Genomic DNA, 17909 nt, shown 5'->3' on the forward strand with positions numbered 1-17909 from the left:
TAAAAAGCCAGTTTGTGGGTAACTAAAGAAATCTGAACATAGGCTGGATACTAGAAAATCATAATAATATCAAAAAATTATTATTGATTTTGATGAAATAACGGTATAATGGTTATGTAAAAAGTGTTTTTTAAAAGAGAGTCATACTGAAGTATTAAGGGCTAAAATGTTATAGCTACTTCAGAAAAAAATATACTAAAATGTTAACAATCTGTTAAGTCTAGGTGATAAGGATCCCATAAGTATTTCACTGTTTTGTATTTTTCTGTATATAGGAAAATTTGCACAATAAAAATTTTTCAATTCCTGAAATTTATGTAGAATCTTCAAATCTAAGAACATACTTCTAACATTCATTTACACGAACATAGCTCTTTTAAGTGCTCGAATACAAGTATACTCATTCTCCTCCAGAAGAATAATAAAAAGTGCTTCGACACCTATCCAGCAAAATTGGAAACCTGAATATATTCACCTGAAATTCAAGCCAGGAAAACTGATATATTTCTAGCAATTATTTAGAAAGGAAGAAAGCCAGAAATTTAGATGTAACTTCTTAGAACCAAGAATTCAGGTTATTGGACTTTATTATTTAACACATATTATTCTAGAAAAATAAGTTATATCAACGATCTTCTAAGAGCATAACATATATCTAAGTACAATGAGATCGGAAAAATGTGGGAAAAATGGACAACATAACTACACTTTTAGGAGTAGATGGAGAAAAAGTGGGAATCAATAATCTTAGTGGGTTGTCGAATACTCATGTATTCTACAACACTTTAAATTCTCTAGAGTACTATCAACATACTTATCTTTTCTCTTTGTATTTTTCCACTCTTGTATGTGGCAGGTACTTTTTTAGGGAGCACATGGACTAGTGGGAGAGATGAATATTTAATAACCCTTTGGCTCTGCTGTAAACTTAGGACAGCTCATAAAGAAATGTTCTGCAAAAAGACCCTTCTTCAACTCCCTATGAAATTCCTCTTTTCTATACTTTTTCTGCATTCTGTAGTCCATTTAAGTTATTATTAATGATTTCCTATACTTCACCAAGGTGGAATTCAAGTATAAATGGCAAACATTGTCAAACATAAAGAATCGAACAATACTTGAGAGAAGAAATGGAAGTTAATTAATGACAAAATCTACTCAATCAAGTGATGAATGGAGAAGCTTTAATAAAAGGATTAGGGCAACAGCCAAGTCAGAAGATAATAGATCAATACATACTTAGTATCACAATTTTTAATTTTTCACCAAATGTGTTAAGTACTATTTTATTATACTCTTGATTTCCATTCCCCTGATCAATGATGCTGAACTTCTCTTCATATTTTTATTACCAGTATGTATTGCCTCTTCTGTAATATGTCCATTTATAACTTTTGCCCATTTTTCTGTTATTTGTATTTTTCTTATTATTAGTTTGAGGAATCTTTTATTCTTAATACAAATTTATTTTAGATTGTGTGAAATTATCTTCTTACGGTCTATAATTTGTCTTTCCACTTTCTTTAAAGTATCTTTTGATAAATGAAATTTTTTTGTGGTACAAAACATACAACATGAAACCTACGTTCTTAACTAATTTTTAGGTGTATGGTACACATAAAAGCACTATTAACTATATGCAGATTGTTTTCTAGGAAATCTCTGGAACTTTTTCATCATGCATGACTTAAACTCTATACTCATTAAATAGCAACTCCCTATTTCATAGTCTTCCAGCCCCTAGCAAATACCATTCTACTTCCTCCTTCTAGGAATCTGACTACTTTAGATACCTCATGTAAGTGGAATCATGCAATATTTCTCCTTCGATGGCTGGCTCATTTCACCCAGCATAATGCCCTCAGAGTTATCTATGTTATTGTATAGGATATGATTTCCTATAATAGGGCTAAATATACAACTGTATGAATATATCATTTACATTATCCATTCACCTATCGATGGACATTTAGATGTTTCAACCTCTTGAACTACGCATAATGCTGCAATGAACATGAGAGTGCAAATATCTCTTCAAGATCCAGATTTCAAATCTTTTGGATTAATATCCAGGAAAGGATGCTAGATTATATGATAGTTCCTTTTCAAATTTTTTTTAAGAACCTCCCTCCTTATGGTTTCCATAGCAAGCAACACCATTTTATATTTTCATCAACAATGTACATGGTTCCAATTTCTCCACACCTTCACCAGCATTTGCTATTTTCTGGATTCTCTGTTTGCTTTTTAAATACTGGCCATCCTAACAGTTGTGTGGTGATAGCTTGTGATTTTGATTTCATTTGCAAGATGATTAGTGATCATCAGTGTATTTTCATATTCCAGTTGGCCATTTGTATAACTTCTTGGGAAAAATGTCTATTAAAATCCTTTACTCATTTTTGAATCACGATTTTTGGTTGTTGAGTTGCAGGAGTTCCCTATATACTTCGGATACTAATCCCTTATCAGACTTACTGTTTGTAAATATTTTCTCTCATTCTGTAGATTGCCTTTTCACTCTGTTCACTGTTTCCTTTGCTGTACAGCAGCTTTTTCGTTTGATCTTGTCTCACATGCCTGGGACAAAAACGTCCCACATTTTTGCTTTTATTGTTTGTGCTTTTGGTGTCATATCCAAGAAATCACTGCCAAGGTCAATGTTATAAAGCTTTTCCTGTTTCTTTCTAGAAGTTTTATGATTTCATTTAAGTCTTCCATTTTGAGTTGATTTTTGTATGTGGTGTAAAATAAAGGTCAAAATTCTTAATGTTACTGTAGCCAAATTTATCGATCTTTTCCTTTAGAGACAATTTTTGTCTTCTTTAAGTAATCTTTCCCTACTCAAAAGTCCAAAATACATTTACCTATGTTTTCTCTCTAAAAGTTTTGAAATTTTGCTATTGACAAATTTTAAGCTCTTAATCCACGTAGAGTTTTTCTAACAGCATGTGAAGTAGGAATCCAATTTCATCTTTTGCCATGTGAACCAGAAAACTACTTTCTCCAAGTCCAATTATTAAACAATCTCATCTTTCTCCTCTAAACTAACATATCACTTTCTGATACCTAAGTTCTATTCCTGTGCGAAACCATTTCTAGGCTATTTTATTCTATTGGTCTTAACCCATACCATACTGTATTATTACTGAGTAATGATGAGTCCTTATACTTGCCAAGTAAGTCCACTCTCCTTGTATCTCTTCTTCATAAGTGTCATGGTTTCTCTCGGCCCTGCAGGCCTTCATATAAGTTTAAAAATAATCTTACCAAGTTCCTTTTAAAATCTCTTCGAAATTTTGATTGAAATTGAATTGAATCTATAGGTAAATCTGGAGAGAATTAATATCCACTAATACAGTTTATTTACTTATTCGGGTCTTCCTACAGCTGTTCCAAAAGTTTCAAATTTGTCCTACAGAGGTCTTGTATATTGTAGATTGTTTCCAGCTGATGGCTAGTACAAATAAAGGAGTTATGACTACCAATATATAGTCTTGAGTACATAAATATGAATAAAATGGCTGGATCAAATGGCATTTGCATGTTTAACTTTTAAAGAAATTGCCAAAATATTTCCCAAAGCAGTTGTATCATTTTATATTCCCACCAGCATGCAAGTTTGGTTGCTCCACATCCTTAACACACACTTGGTAAGGTAATTAAAATTTTTTAAATCCTTTGAATAGCTGAGTACTGATATCTCATTGGGCACTGCTTCGCATTTTCCCAAGAAATAATGATGTGATGCATTTTTTTCATGGGATTATTTGCCATATCTTCTTTACCTATTTTCTTCTTTTGTTCTGGTGCCACTTCTAAAGAACAGAAAAGAATAAAAGTGACAAAATGTCACATAAGTTATAAAACACTCTGACTTCCATCTTAGTTGACTCTTCACTCTCACTTACTTGCTCTGATGATATAAGCTGTCATGATATGACCTACCCTATGGAGAGGCCCACTTGACCACTAATGGTAGCCTCTGGCCAATAGCCAGTACTAAACTGAGTCCCCTCCAGTCCAACAAGCCATAGGAAACAAATCTTGCCAAAAACTGCATTAGTGAGCCTGGAAGCAGTTCCCACCCCAGCTGAGCTTTGAGATAAATGTAACCTGAGCCAACAACTTCACTGAACTCTTATAAAAGACCAAGCTTACTCAGAAAAGCTGTATTCAGATTCTAGATACAAAGAAACAATGAGGTAATATCTATTTTAAACCAAATCATTCTGGAGTAATTTGTTACATAGCAAAAGATAGTTAATACAGCATCTACTGAGATGATCATATCATTTTTTCTCTTTTGGTCTGGTTACATGGTGATTACATTGCTTGATTTTTCTAATGATCAACCTTCCTTGCATTTCTAGGATATACCCTACCTCCTCTTGACATGATGTTTACCCCTTTTACATAACACAGGTTTTAATTTTTTAAATTTTTACTAAAAATTTTAACATCGATATTCATAAGGGATACTGTTATATAATTTTCTTGTATTGTCTTAATTTGATGAATATTCAACCATCTAGGTCTGAGATTTTTAGTAGATATAAGGATATCTGGGTTATTAATTTCTTCTTGTGTGAGCTTTGGTAGTTGGTATATTTCAAGGAATTTGTTCATTTAAGTATTGAATTTATGAGCAAAATATTGTTCATACTATTGCTTTATTCTCCTTTAAATGGCTATATATTCCGGTAATATTATTGGTTAATTTGTCTCCTCCTTTTTTCCTGATCTGGCAAGAGACTTGTAAATTTTATTTATCTCAGAGAATCAAATTTTGATCTCATTTTCTCTATTTTTTTTAATATCACTTTCTCACATCAGCTTTATTGTTTCTTTTCTTTTCACTTTGGGTTTGTTGACATTAGTGATTTAAGAATGTTCTTTTCTAATATAGGCTTGTAGTGCTAAAAATTCCACTCTGAGCACTGCTTAAGTTCCATCTCACAAATCTGAATACATGATGTTATCATTTTCATTCTGTTAAAAATGTTTTCTAATTTCCTGATTTTTCTTATACTATCCTTATTGATTTTTGGTATCAAGACTATAGAGAATATTTTCTCTTTTGGAAGAGTTTGTATAAGGTAGGAATTACTTGTTCCTTAAATATTTGATATAATTGATCAATGAATTATAATGTCTGTGAATTTTTCTTTATGTGTTTAAAATATGTATTATTTTAATTTGTTGAATAGATATTCAGAGTATAATTCATGCATTCTTTTTGTTATTAAAAAGGTACGGATATTTTATACGTAAAAATCACTGACCTTATCACAAAAATGAAATAACAAACTGAACCAAAGTAAGACAAGAAATCCTTAACGAATTTTATAACTTCGGTCATTTGAGTCCCTAAAATGTAACTTAATAACTGTAGTATAAGATATACGATGTTATTTATTCTGTACATGGGTTTCTCAATCCCACAAACTACTAAAAAATTTTGAATTCATAATAATACTCTATTTTTAGACAGGCTATCTAACAACATTCATCCTTTAGGCCACCTCAAGAATGTACTCTTCTGCTAATGGGGAAAACACACACAAACACACACACACACGCGCACACACACACACACGTTACCATGATAAGCCTTATTCTGGGCCATGAATCAAATCTTAATGAATTTATAAGGTTTAAGTCATACATTTACATTCTGTGACAAAAATCGAAATAGAAAATCCCTAAACACTGTTCAACTAAATAACACACTTCTGAATGTCTCATGAATCAAAGAACAAATCAAAAGGCATTCTTATACTGAATGATTAAATGTTGAAACTTTTCCCTTTGACATCAAGAACATATGTACATTACAACTACTTCTATTTAATATTTTATTAAAGGTCCTAGCCATCTAGGTAAAACAAAAAATATGTGTGTGTATATATACAGTTTAGAAAGAAAAAATCGTTATTTGCAGATGACACGATTGTGAACATGGAAAATTTAAGCCCACCATTTAATTATAAGACATTAGGGCAATGTTGTTAGATATAAAAATCAATATGCCAAATTAAATTGTATTTCTGTATACCAGCAACACACAGAAAATAAAATTTAAAATAAACAGCATTCATAATAGAATGGAAGAATTTTATGTTCTCTGGAAATCTCACAAAAGATTTTCAAGATAGCTTTAGAAAAAAATATAAAATTTAACTCACTTAAAGGCCTTAATATAGAGAAATTTATTGACTGAAAGAATGAATTCTATCAATTCTTCCTAACTGATCTATAAATCGCAGGAATCATAAGCTCAACTCCAAATCTTACTTTAGTAGATTTGACAAATTACTTCCCGAAACTTATTTGGAAGTAAAAAGTGGCAAAATTGTACGGTGTAGCTAAAGCAGAGGTTACAAGGAAATTTGTAACATATGCTTATATTAGAAAAGGTCTAAAAATCAATGATCTAAGCACCTCCCCCTAAGAAACTAGAAAAACAAGAGCAAATTAGAATCAAAGGAAGCAGAAAGAATAAAAATAGAAACTAAAAGGAAAAATTCACTAGAAGGGTTCAAGAGCATATCTGAGAAGAAAGACTGAATCAAAGAACTTAAAGACAGATCAATTGAGATCACTCAATCTGAGTAACAGAAATAAGAAGATAGAACACCCAACAGAGCCTAAGAGACCTTGGGACATTATCAAGCATGTCAACATATACATAACGGACCCCCAGAAACAGAGGAGAGAAAGGGGCAGAATGATGGCTAAAACTTTCTAACTTTGATAAAAGAAATGAACCTACACATCCAACAGGCTCAAAAAACTCAAGAGAGCCACACTGAGACATGTTATAATCAAACTGGCAAAGTCAAACACAAAGAGAATCCTGAAAGTAGTGAGAAAAGAAATTCACCATATTAAAAGAATCCCCCATAATTAACAGCTGATTTCACATCCAAACCAGAAGGCAGTGGGATAATGTTTTCAAAGCAGTGAAAAGAAAGACTCTCAACCAAGAATTCTGTATTTAGCAAATTATACAGTTTGATCCTTGAACAGGAGTCTGAACTGCATGGATCCACTTTTCTTTTCTCTAACTTTGTTGTAAGAATACAGTAAATAACACACATAACATACAAAATATGTGTTAACTGATTACTTATGTTATCAGTAAGGCTTCCAGTCAATAGCAGGCTATTAAGTTCGGGGGAAGCATCATTCAAGGGTCAATTGTACTTCAAAATTGAGAGAAAAATTAAGATATCCCCAGAAAAACAAAATCACAGAGAATTTATCACTAGTGGACTTGCCCTACAAGAAATACTAGAAGATAGAGGACAATCTGGTGTGTCAGCCAGAAGGGAGAGGTGTTAAAGGGCTGGGAGAAAGGGGTGAGAGGTTAAAGAAGTACAAATTAGTAGTTGATGGTCATAGGGATGGGAAGCACAGCATACGGAATGCAGTTAGCATTAATATAATGGCTAGCCAGAAGAGAGAAAGAGCAATTAGGGGGATCATTTTATAAACTATATAAATGTCTAACCAAGATATTATATGCTTGAAGCTAATAATAAAATAAATTAAAAATATATATAATAAAAATAAAATATAAAAGAAGAAAGAAATAGTAAAATGTAAGGCATTAGAAACAAATGAAGAAACAAGGAGAACCAGCAAAACTAATGACATAGGTAACATAAAAGATGACTAGATAAAGCAATAAAATAAATCCGTGTTGACGGACATACAATATATAAAGATATAATTTGTAATGACATTAATAACACAAAGGACAGAGGACAGGATGGGACTACACAAGAGAAAATTTTTGATACTATTGAAATTACATTGGTATTAATCTGAGCCAAATCGTTATAAATTAAAATATTTTCTATTCCACCAGAAGACTAAGAAAATAACAAAAAATATAACAGAAGAAACAACAAAGAAATTAGAGCAGCAAATGAGAAAATATCCATTTAAAACAGAAGGCAGTAGTAATAAAGGAAGAGTGATACAAAACAAATATAAAACATACAGAAAAAAATAGCAAAATGGCAAGTGTAAATTCTACCTGAATGTAGATGGATAAAACTATATCCTGTCTACAAGAGACATGTTTTAGATTCAAACACAAAAATAGGCTGAAAGTAAATGAATGGAACAGGAGTAATGGTAACTACAAAGGTAAATTTATAAATCTCTATTAATGTATTTTTGGTTGGTAATTCCTATTTTTTTCTCTACACGATTTTAAATAGTTATGTAAAATAATAATGATAAATCTATGTTGATTACTATCATTTATAACTATGTTACTTATAACAATAACAATACATCATTCATAACAACATGAAAGGGTTGAGGGAATGAAGTTATAAAGGAGCAAAGTTTTTATATACCGTTAAAGGCAAAGTGATATTAATCTGAACTAAATTGTTATAAATTAAATTTTAGTTGTAATCCTTAGCACACCCCCTAAAGAAATAAGTGAAATATATAGTTTTAAAAAAAGAAAGAGAAAGGAATCTTTACCTAGCATGAAAGATAAAAGTAATGAAAGAACTGAACAACAAAAATATAGCACATATGGAAAATAAACAAAAAAACCTGACAAGTCAGTGTTGTTTTATGAATAATTTCATTAAATATAAATGGATTAAACTCTCCAATTAAGAAACAGAGAGTGGTAGAATAAATTTTAAAATTTTAGGAACTACAAGAGACTCATTTCAGAATCAAAGACACAAACAGGTTGAAAATGAAAGTGAAAAAAGATACTCCATGAAGACGGTAACCAAAGAGAGAGACAGAATGTCAATATTAGTATCAGACAACATGGACTTTCAGATAAAAGTTGTTATGTCAAAGAAGTGCTATATGATGATAAAAGGGTCAATTTATCAAGATATAACATTTATAAACATATATCTATACACACATATATGTATATATGTGTGTATATATATGTATATATGTGTGTGTGTGTATTTTTTTATAAATACACACACCCCTAACATCAGAGTCCCAAATTATATGAAGCAAAAACTGACAGGACAGAGACACAGATAATTCAACAAAATTCGGAAATGTAAATATTTCACTTTCTCATGAATGGAACTAGATAAAAGATACACAAGGAACCAGAAGACCTAAACAATAGTATAAGCCAACTAGAACTAGACCTAACAGACACACATAGAATACTCCACCAAACAGGAGGAAATACTCTCTTATCAGGTGAACACGAAATATTCTCTGGGATAAATCATGTGTTAGAGCATAAAACAAGTTTCGATAAATTTAAAAGGACTGAAATAATACAAAGTATTTTCTGATCACAATAGCAAATTAGATATCAATAACAAAAAAAAATTTGGAATATTCACAAACATGTAGAATGAAACAATACACTCTTACATAACTAATAGATCAAAATGTTAAAAGAGAAATTAGGGAATACCCTGATATGAATGCACATGAAAACACAACATGCCAAAACTTAAGAGATGCGATAAAAGCACTGAGAGAAAAATTTAGAGCTGTAAAGGTCTATTAAAAAATAAGGAAGACCTCAAATCGATAACCTAACTTTCTTCCATATGGAACCTAATAAAAGAAGAGCAAACTAAACCCAAGCAAGAAGAAGAATAAATTAGAATGTAAATAAAGAAAATAGTAGAAAAACTGTAGAAAGAATCAATAAAACCAAAAGTTGTTTCTTTATTATGATCAACAAAATTGACATTTAGCTAGACTGACAAAGGAAAAAGAGAAGACTCAAATTACTAAAATCAGGCATGAAAGTAGAGACATCACTATCAGCTTTACTGAAATAAAAATTATTACAGACTATTATGAACAAGTATCTATCAATGAATCACATAACCTGGATAAAACTGACAAATTCTTAGAAACACACAAACTACAAAAACTGACTCAAGAAGAAACAAGATCAAAAGACTTATAACAAGAAATTTAATTAGTAATCAGAAATCTCCCAATAAAGAAAAGTCCAGGACTAAGTGGTTTCACTGGTGAATTCTAACCAAACATTTAAAAAAGAATTAACATCACTTCTTTTCAAACTCTTCTAAGAGGGAACACTTCTAACTCATTCTATGCAGCCAACATTATTCTGATACTGAAGTCGAAGACACCACAAAAAAACTACAAATATCCTGTATGTATATGGATGCTAAAATTCTTAACAAAATACTAGTAAACCAAATTCAACCATATATCAAAACAATTTACACCATGACCAAATGGGATTAACTCCAGAAATGCACAGGTGGTTCAACATGTGAAAATCAATCAATGAAGTATACCACATTAATTAAGTAAAGGAAAAAACGCATGATTAACTCAGTTCATGTGGAAAAATAATCTGATAAAATCCAACCTTTCATGATACACTCAACAAAGTAGTAAAAAAGGGAACTTCATCAACCTGATAAAGGACATCTATGAAAACCCCACAAATAACATCATACTTACTGGGAAAAGACTGAAAGCCCTTCCCCACGGATCAGGAAAAAACACAAGGATATCTGCTCTCTTGTCACTTCCATTCGACATCATCCTTGAAGCTCTAGCTAGGCAATTAGGCAATAAAAATAAACAAAGGCATCCAGGTTTCAAAGGTAGAAAAACCATATTTACAGATGGCATAATTTTATATCTAGAAAATTCTAAAGAATTCACCAGAAAAAAAACGAACCCTATCAGAGGTAATAAATTTAGCAAAGTTGTAGGAAACAAGATCAACATACAATAATCAGTTCTACTTCTATATAGCAATGAACAATCTGAAAATAAAATTTTTTAAAAATTCCATTTACAATAGCATCAAAAATAAAATGCTTTAGATGTAAGACCTGTACAATGAAAATTATAAAACATCATTGAAACAAAATAAGGAAGACCTAAATAAGTGGAAAAACGTGTTCATGCGCAGGAATATATAATACTAAGATGGCAATACTCCAATAAATTCAATGTAATCACTATCAAAATTCCAACTGTTTTGCAAAAGTGGACAAATTGATGCTAAAATTCATGACATTTCAAGAGACCCCAAATAACCATAAAAATCTTGGAGAACAACAAATTTGGAGAGCTGGGACTTTTCAATTTCAAAACTTATTAAAAGGCTACAGTTACTAACACACAGTACTGGTCTAAGGATAAGCGTATAGGTCACAGAATAGCATCAATATTCCTGAAACAGCCCCATAAATCTATGGTCAATTGATTTTCAGCAAGGTTGCAAAGACCATTCAATGGGGAAAGAACAGTCTTTTCAACAAATGGTGCTGGGATAAATGGGATATTAACATCAAAAGAATGAAGATGAACCATTAGATCACACCACATACATGCACTAATTTGAAATGGGTCAAAGACCTAAATATAAGTGCTTAAAGAATGAAACTCTTTAATGAAGTAAAACTAAATAACTTCAAATTTGGCAATAGGTTCCTGAATATGACACCAAAAGAAACATAAATACAATTGGATTTTTATTAAAATTAAAACTTTTCTGTATCAAATACTATCAAAAAAGTGAAGACAAGTCATAGATTTTGCAAATCATATCCCTGATAAGTGTTCAAAATATTTAAAGAACACTTACAACTCAACGACAAAGACATAAGCCTAATTAAAAAATGAGTAAAGGACCTCAACAGACATTTATTCAAAGAGATACTAATAACCAATAAACACATGAAAAGATGCTCAACATCACTAACATTCAGGGAAATGCAAATCAAAATCATGATGAGGTACTAACTACTTCATGACCAGGCAGAAAGCTATAATGTAAGTAAGTAAGTAAGTAAATAAATAAATAAAACAACTGTTAATGTGGAAAAATGGGAAAACCTTTACACTGCTGGTGGGAATGAAAAATAATGCAGCTGCTGTGGAAAACAGTTTGACAGTTTCTCAAAATATTATGCACATAATTACTATTAGACCCAGCAATTCCACTCTTAGGTACACACCCCTCAAAACCGAAAACACAGTCTAACAAAAACTTGTACACAAATGTTCAGAGTGTTATTATTCATAACAGTAAAAAGCAGAAACAACCCAAACGTTCAATTGATGAATGGATAAATAAAATGTGGCATATTCCTATAAGAAACCATTAGTCAATGAAAACGAATAATACATGTTACAACATGGATGAACCTTGAAAACATTTCACTAAATGAAAGCCAGTCACAAGAAAAAAAAAAAACCCCATATATTTTATAATTCCGTTTATATCAAATGTGCACAATTGGCAAATCTATAGAGATAGAAAGCAGATCAGTGGTTGCCCAGGTTTGGGGGAAAATGGGAATGACTGCTTAATGGATATTAGGTACCTTTTGGAGACCTTGAAGATGTTCTGGGATTACATAGCAGTGTTAGCTGCATCACATGGTGAACAATCCAGAAGTCACTGAATTGTACACTTCAAAATGGTTAAAATGGTGAATTTCATGTTATGTAAATTTCACGATATTTTAAAAACTACACATTATTTCAAAACATATTTATTGGTAGAAGACTGTGCTCCTGTCCATGATGAAAAAGGGGGAAGAATAGTGACTAGAAGAGACTGTGCAGCAATATGCATTTCTCATCTGAAAAGACAAACTAGGGGTTGACTAGATCAAGAGCAATTAAGGATCCCAGAAAAAATTACTATGAGAGAAATGAAAAGTATAAAAAAAAAGTAATGGCAACAAATAAGCTAATTAAGTTCGAGACAAATGCTGACCCACCTCACTGACAGTATCAAATTTAAGAATCTAGATTAGAGATCTTGCTTTAGTCTTATACCAAGACTTGGTTGTCTGTTCTTATATCTAATAGAAAAGCTAAATAACTTGGTACTATCAATTAATTTAAAAAAAAAAAAAAAGCACATGCTATTTTCATAAAACTCAATGAGAATAATAAAGCAAATTTTGGTTGTACTTCGCCTTTTTGCTTAGGATCAAATTTTTGATGAGACTGTCACAACTGTGTAAATCTATTAATCAAATTATATAAACTTCCAATCCTATCTCAATATATACCCCCGGGATGATCAAAAATCAAGATCAACATATATGCAATGACTATTACATGGAGAAAAATAAAATTCTAGTATAGAAAGAAATTTCAAAGACTGAAAGAAGCTACCCTGAGTGGATCATGGGAGAATTAACATGAATTGTAACATACATTAGAATAAGTATTTTACAGCAATATAATGATGAGTAATCCAATGGTGAAAATAATAATAATGTAAGCTTTATTTTATCTACATGCCAGGAGCTAAGCAAACTGTTTCATCTCTCCCTAATAAATTTCCCCAAAATCCTATGGTATTAAACTTTATACAATGCTGTTAAAAAGGCAACATTTACACTCCGTATTTTATGTATATTATCACTTCATGGTAAAATCTCATTGGAGGAAAATTTAGCAATATATTGTCAAAATAAAGATGGAGTGTTCTAAAACTAAAAACAAACAAAACAAAACTACAAGAGATATCAGTTCACACTCAATGAGTGATGAGGATGTGTAACAACTGGGATTCTCATAAACTGCTGGAGGGAAGGATTAAAAACTTCAGAGGTTTCTCATAGTGTTAAACATTCAGTAACCATATGATTCAGTAATTCCAAGAAAAATAAAAACATATGTCCATAAAAAACCTGAATAACAATGTACTCAGCAGCATTATTCCTAACAGCCTCAAACTAGAAACAACCCAAATATTTATCAACAGGTGAATGGAGAAACTGTGGTATATTTACACAATGGACTACTACTCAGAAATAAAAGAAACAAACTACTGATCCATGTAGCAACATGAATGAATCATAAAAATGTTTCCCACTTATATGAAGTTGAAATACAGGCAAACTATTTATGATACTAGAAATCAGAAAAGTGGTTATCTCCAGGAGAAGAGAGATTAGCACAAGGAATGAAATAACTTAGATGACAGAAATAGTCTATATTTTGATTGGAGTGGTAATTACATGGATGTACTGGAATTCATCAATTTGTATGCTTAAAATGGATGTACTTTATCATATATGGATTAAGAGTATTAAAAACTTTTGAAATTTATATGAGACTTCGATGGGGTCTTACAGAAAACCTATCTCACTTAGGTATAGCACATTGTAGGTACTCAATCAATATAGAAGGAAAGAAGGAAGTGGGACAGGTGGGTGATTGTTTTATTTATGGCCAAATATATATTCTGTACTACCCTAAAGGAATTTACAAATTAGTTCAGAATATATAACCTCTGAATCAGTTCATTCCTTAACAGCTCCCACAAATGCCTCATCAGCCTCTGAATTATGCTCTATCAAGGGGATCCACTATCAAATTTGAATCCTCCTGTCTTGTTTATTCTCCATTTTGACCTTTCACCTAGGTTGTGTTCACTGACTTGACATGCTGAATTTTCCCTGGTTTCCCAGTTATCCTCACCTGAGATATGAACTTTAATGCGACAGCCACTAACTAACTCCATCCTTTCATATGCTTAGCCTCCAGAACTAAGAAATTAACCTCAGAAAAAACCTTAGGCCCTCCAATTCACCCAGGTAGTGAGATTTTTAAATGTGAAAATAACAAATATAGTAATAGAACACATTTCAGAAGGTAATATTTCAATAGTTGACAAATAGATCAAACAGGAATATTACTGAAGGCACCAAATGAGGAGATAAAGGCTGAATTTAAGCTAGGCTTACTATGAAAAGAGGAACAATTGCCAAGCGGGTGGAGAGACTTAAGCAAAAGCAAAAAAAAAAAAAAAACAGAAAAGTGATATTACAGAAGTACAAATGCATCCACTTGTCCAGACTCTAGAATAAAAAATTTATATATGGATATGTGTGAGGCAGTCTGGAAAAGTAGATTAAGTCTCATCTGATAATCACAAAAAGTTGTTGGATAGACTGAGCATGTATTACCTTATTTACAGATGAGGAAACTGTAGCATAGAAAGGTTAATACTTGCCCAAGGTCATAAAACTACTTAGAAATAGAACCAATACCTAGTGAACTTAATTTTTCCTGATTCACAGCTAAATGTTCATTTAAATAGATCATGATTCTAAGTGTTCTCCTACTTTGCTTACTTAATAGAGCTGGTTAGCCAACTCTTAGCATAAACAACCCTGTCCCGATTCATTTCTTCTTGCATGTATACTTTTCACCTGAAGCACATTTCAAGATATGCTTTAACTTAAACCTTATTCTCTTACAAATAGCCCTGATTATTGATGTGATAAGTAAGGAGGTTTCTATACTTACAGGCCACAGATACATGACCAAGTCCTCCTTCTGGTGGCTACTAAGACATTTTAGTTCCAATAATAATCTTTTAAAAAATTAACCTTGGGTTACAGATTAGAAAGTTACTAACACAGTCCAGTAAAACAGATTTTCTGCTTTTCATAAGTTGATATTATGACATACAATTTAGTCAAGGGTGTGTCTAAAAGCATAGGGTACAACTGTTACCGTCCTTCTTCGTTATAGGAAATAAGGTAATTTAACTTTCACGAGAACATAAAATGCACTTCCAGTTTTTTATTTTCTTCAATAAAAACATTTAAATCTTTCCTATATCCCCTAAACCAGTGGTCCCCAACCAGGCCGCACAGCAGGAAATGAGCTGCCAGCTAGCTAGTGAAGCTTCATCTGTATTTGCAGCTCCTCCCCGAGCGCTAGCATCACAGCCTTTTAGCTCTACCACCCATCATCAGGCATTAGATTATTATAGGAGCACTAGTCCCTGATGCCACAAAGGCTGGGGACTGCTGCCCTCAAACCTTCCAAAGACCCAATCTTCTCTTCCTATCACTGTAATTCCCTACACTGACAGATTTTTTGGAAGAGTACATGTAACCTGTGTCCACTTCAAACTCATCATTATCTAGTACAGTACTTACCTTAGCCATCTACTGAAATTCTCAGTAAGGAAAACTAATGACATCTTCAACACCAGAATCGAAGGCCTATTTTTCAAGTTAGCCTTTTTGAACTCCTGAGGATAGAGGGGCTGGTGTGGAGTTTACCACAATGATAGCACTTACCACTTACTGAGCTCTTAACTCTGTGCCAGGCACTGTCCTAATTAAGCTTTCAAAAATGTTTTGTTTAATTCTGACAATATCTGAGAAGTAATCTTTTCATAGATTAAAATCAAGGCTCAAAATTACTCAAAGCCATATATTTAGTTAGTAAAGCCTGCATGATCCCAATGTTTGCAATTCTGTGACTTCTGACAGTTTGTTTTGTTTCCAGTTCTCTTCCTATCTCTGTGTGGCCTTTTCTTCACCTCTTTCACTCTATTCTCACCCTGTGTTTATCGCTACTTATTTCACTTGCTCTCCTGGGCAACTGCATTTCCTCCCAGAACTGTAACTACATTCTGTATTAGGGGTCTAACCTTTTACGGTTTTTATAAATATAAAAACCTGGTGCTCTTTCCATAGTTTACATTTTGAAAATAATCTGTTTTTCCCAAATACAAAATCTCATACTGAATATGTTCAAACTACACCTCCTCCTACCTCTCAAGTTCTGATAACCTCTTTATGCACTTTTATGCATCACCGCTGACTGCGAACCAGTGATCCAGTCTGTAGATGTCTCTCAAATCAATCAATCTTCCCTCTATCAACTCCCTACCCCTCATACACCCACCTCTCCTGAGTTACAGACGATTACCAACTGTCTAATAAAAATACTTCTATGAGTCTCCCCAGGTCCTTCAACCTAATGCCATCCACATCTGAACCATCTCTCTGTGTTCTCCGTTTTGACTAAAGGTATCACAATCCACCGTTGTCTATACCTTTCAGGCACTGATTTGCAAAATGGTGTTTATAGGCACTAACTTCCCGGAACCACTAAGTCAAAAATCAACCAATAAACAATAAGTGGCCAAGAGTTAAGAAACGCATAGTCCAAGATTAAATCCTCTTCTCCCTTGAAAGGTTAACAAGCAGAAACATACCCAAACCATTTTTTGTGAAGCGTTTTCCCATTTACAAAACAAAAATAATGTACATAACATTTTAATTTAACCCGTACTATAGTCCCATTATTTTCCCCATCTTACAGATGAAAAATTGAGACTTAAAGGGATTAGGAAATTTAACCAAAATCTTCCAAGCTGATTAAGAGGCCGAGTCAAACCCCAAATCCTAGCCCTACGATTTCCACTTTTTTCGATGATTACTGAATTAAAACGAAAACAAGTCTGTGCAAAACAGAGGTCACGAGAACAGCACACACAGTCAAGTACCATAAGGGCACAAAGCCATCAGAACGCGCTCTAGGCTTCCAACCTCGCTCCAATACCCCCCAACCCCCAAGCTGCTCTCACCTCGGGAAGTCCCTCTGCGGCCCCATCTACTGCCCGAAGGGTAGACGGTGACCGCGGGAAAACCACGCTCGTTGACTCCAGGTGCGCTGAGCACTAGCTATCGCCGCCTCCCGGCCGGGCCGAAACCTAAGTCCCGGCTCATCCGCAGACGCCACGCCTCCAGACTACGGGACATCTGATTCGTAAGAAATAAATGTACCTGGTGGAGGAGACGACTGGAAGGCAGGAGATCCCGGCAAACCTAAAAGGTTAGAATGACCCTGGTGGAGGGCTGGGACGGCCTCCAGCACTAACTGCATCCACTACGTTTGGTCAACACCCAGTCACAAAGTCTATTCGCGGCAGAGCAGAAACGCGAAATTGCGGAGCTGAGAGCGCGAATCTGAAGCCAAGGACATCGCGATAGGGGAGGGGCGTGGGCGGAGACGTAACCCGTGGGGGCGGGGCGCGCGGCGCGAGGAGGCGAGCACGTGGGGGCGAGCGCGAGGCGGGGCACGGCGTGCGGCGTGAGAGGAGGCGGGGC

General features: G+C 33.4%; 1 protein-coding gene across 6 annotated transcripts in view; it reads right to left on the bottom strand.

Moving 5' to 3' along the window:
- Positions 1–17788, bottom strand: part of SLC25A40 (solute carrier family 25 member 40) — a 45775-nt gene extending 27987 nt beyond the window's left edge. For 3 of the 6 annotated variants that reach the window (XM_016148008.2, XM_016148010.2, XM_036230314.1), the window contains exon 1: positions 17586–17787. The gene's annotated coding sequence lies outside the window, so the exon portion shown is untranslated. Of the gene's footprint in view, positions 1–17386 lie in introns of all 6 variants that reach the window. The other 3 variants (XM_016148005.2, XM_016148006.2, XM_016148009.2) reach the window with 3 other exon arrangements.
- Positions 17789–17909: the final 121 nt, after the last annotated feature.

This window comes from Rousettus aegyptiacus, unplaced genomic scaffold (assembly GCF_014176215.1).
Source record: "Rousettus aegyptiacus isolate mRouAeg1 unplaced genomic scaffold, mRouAeg1.p scaffold_m13_p_13, whole genome shotgun sequence".
Classification (NCBI taxonomy): Eukaryota; Metazoa; Chordata; class Mammalia; order Chiroptera; family Pteropodidae; genus Rousettus; species Rousettus aegyptiacus.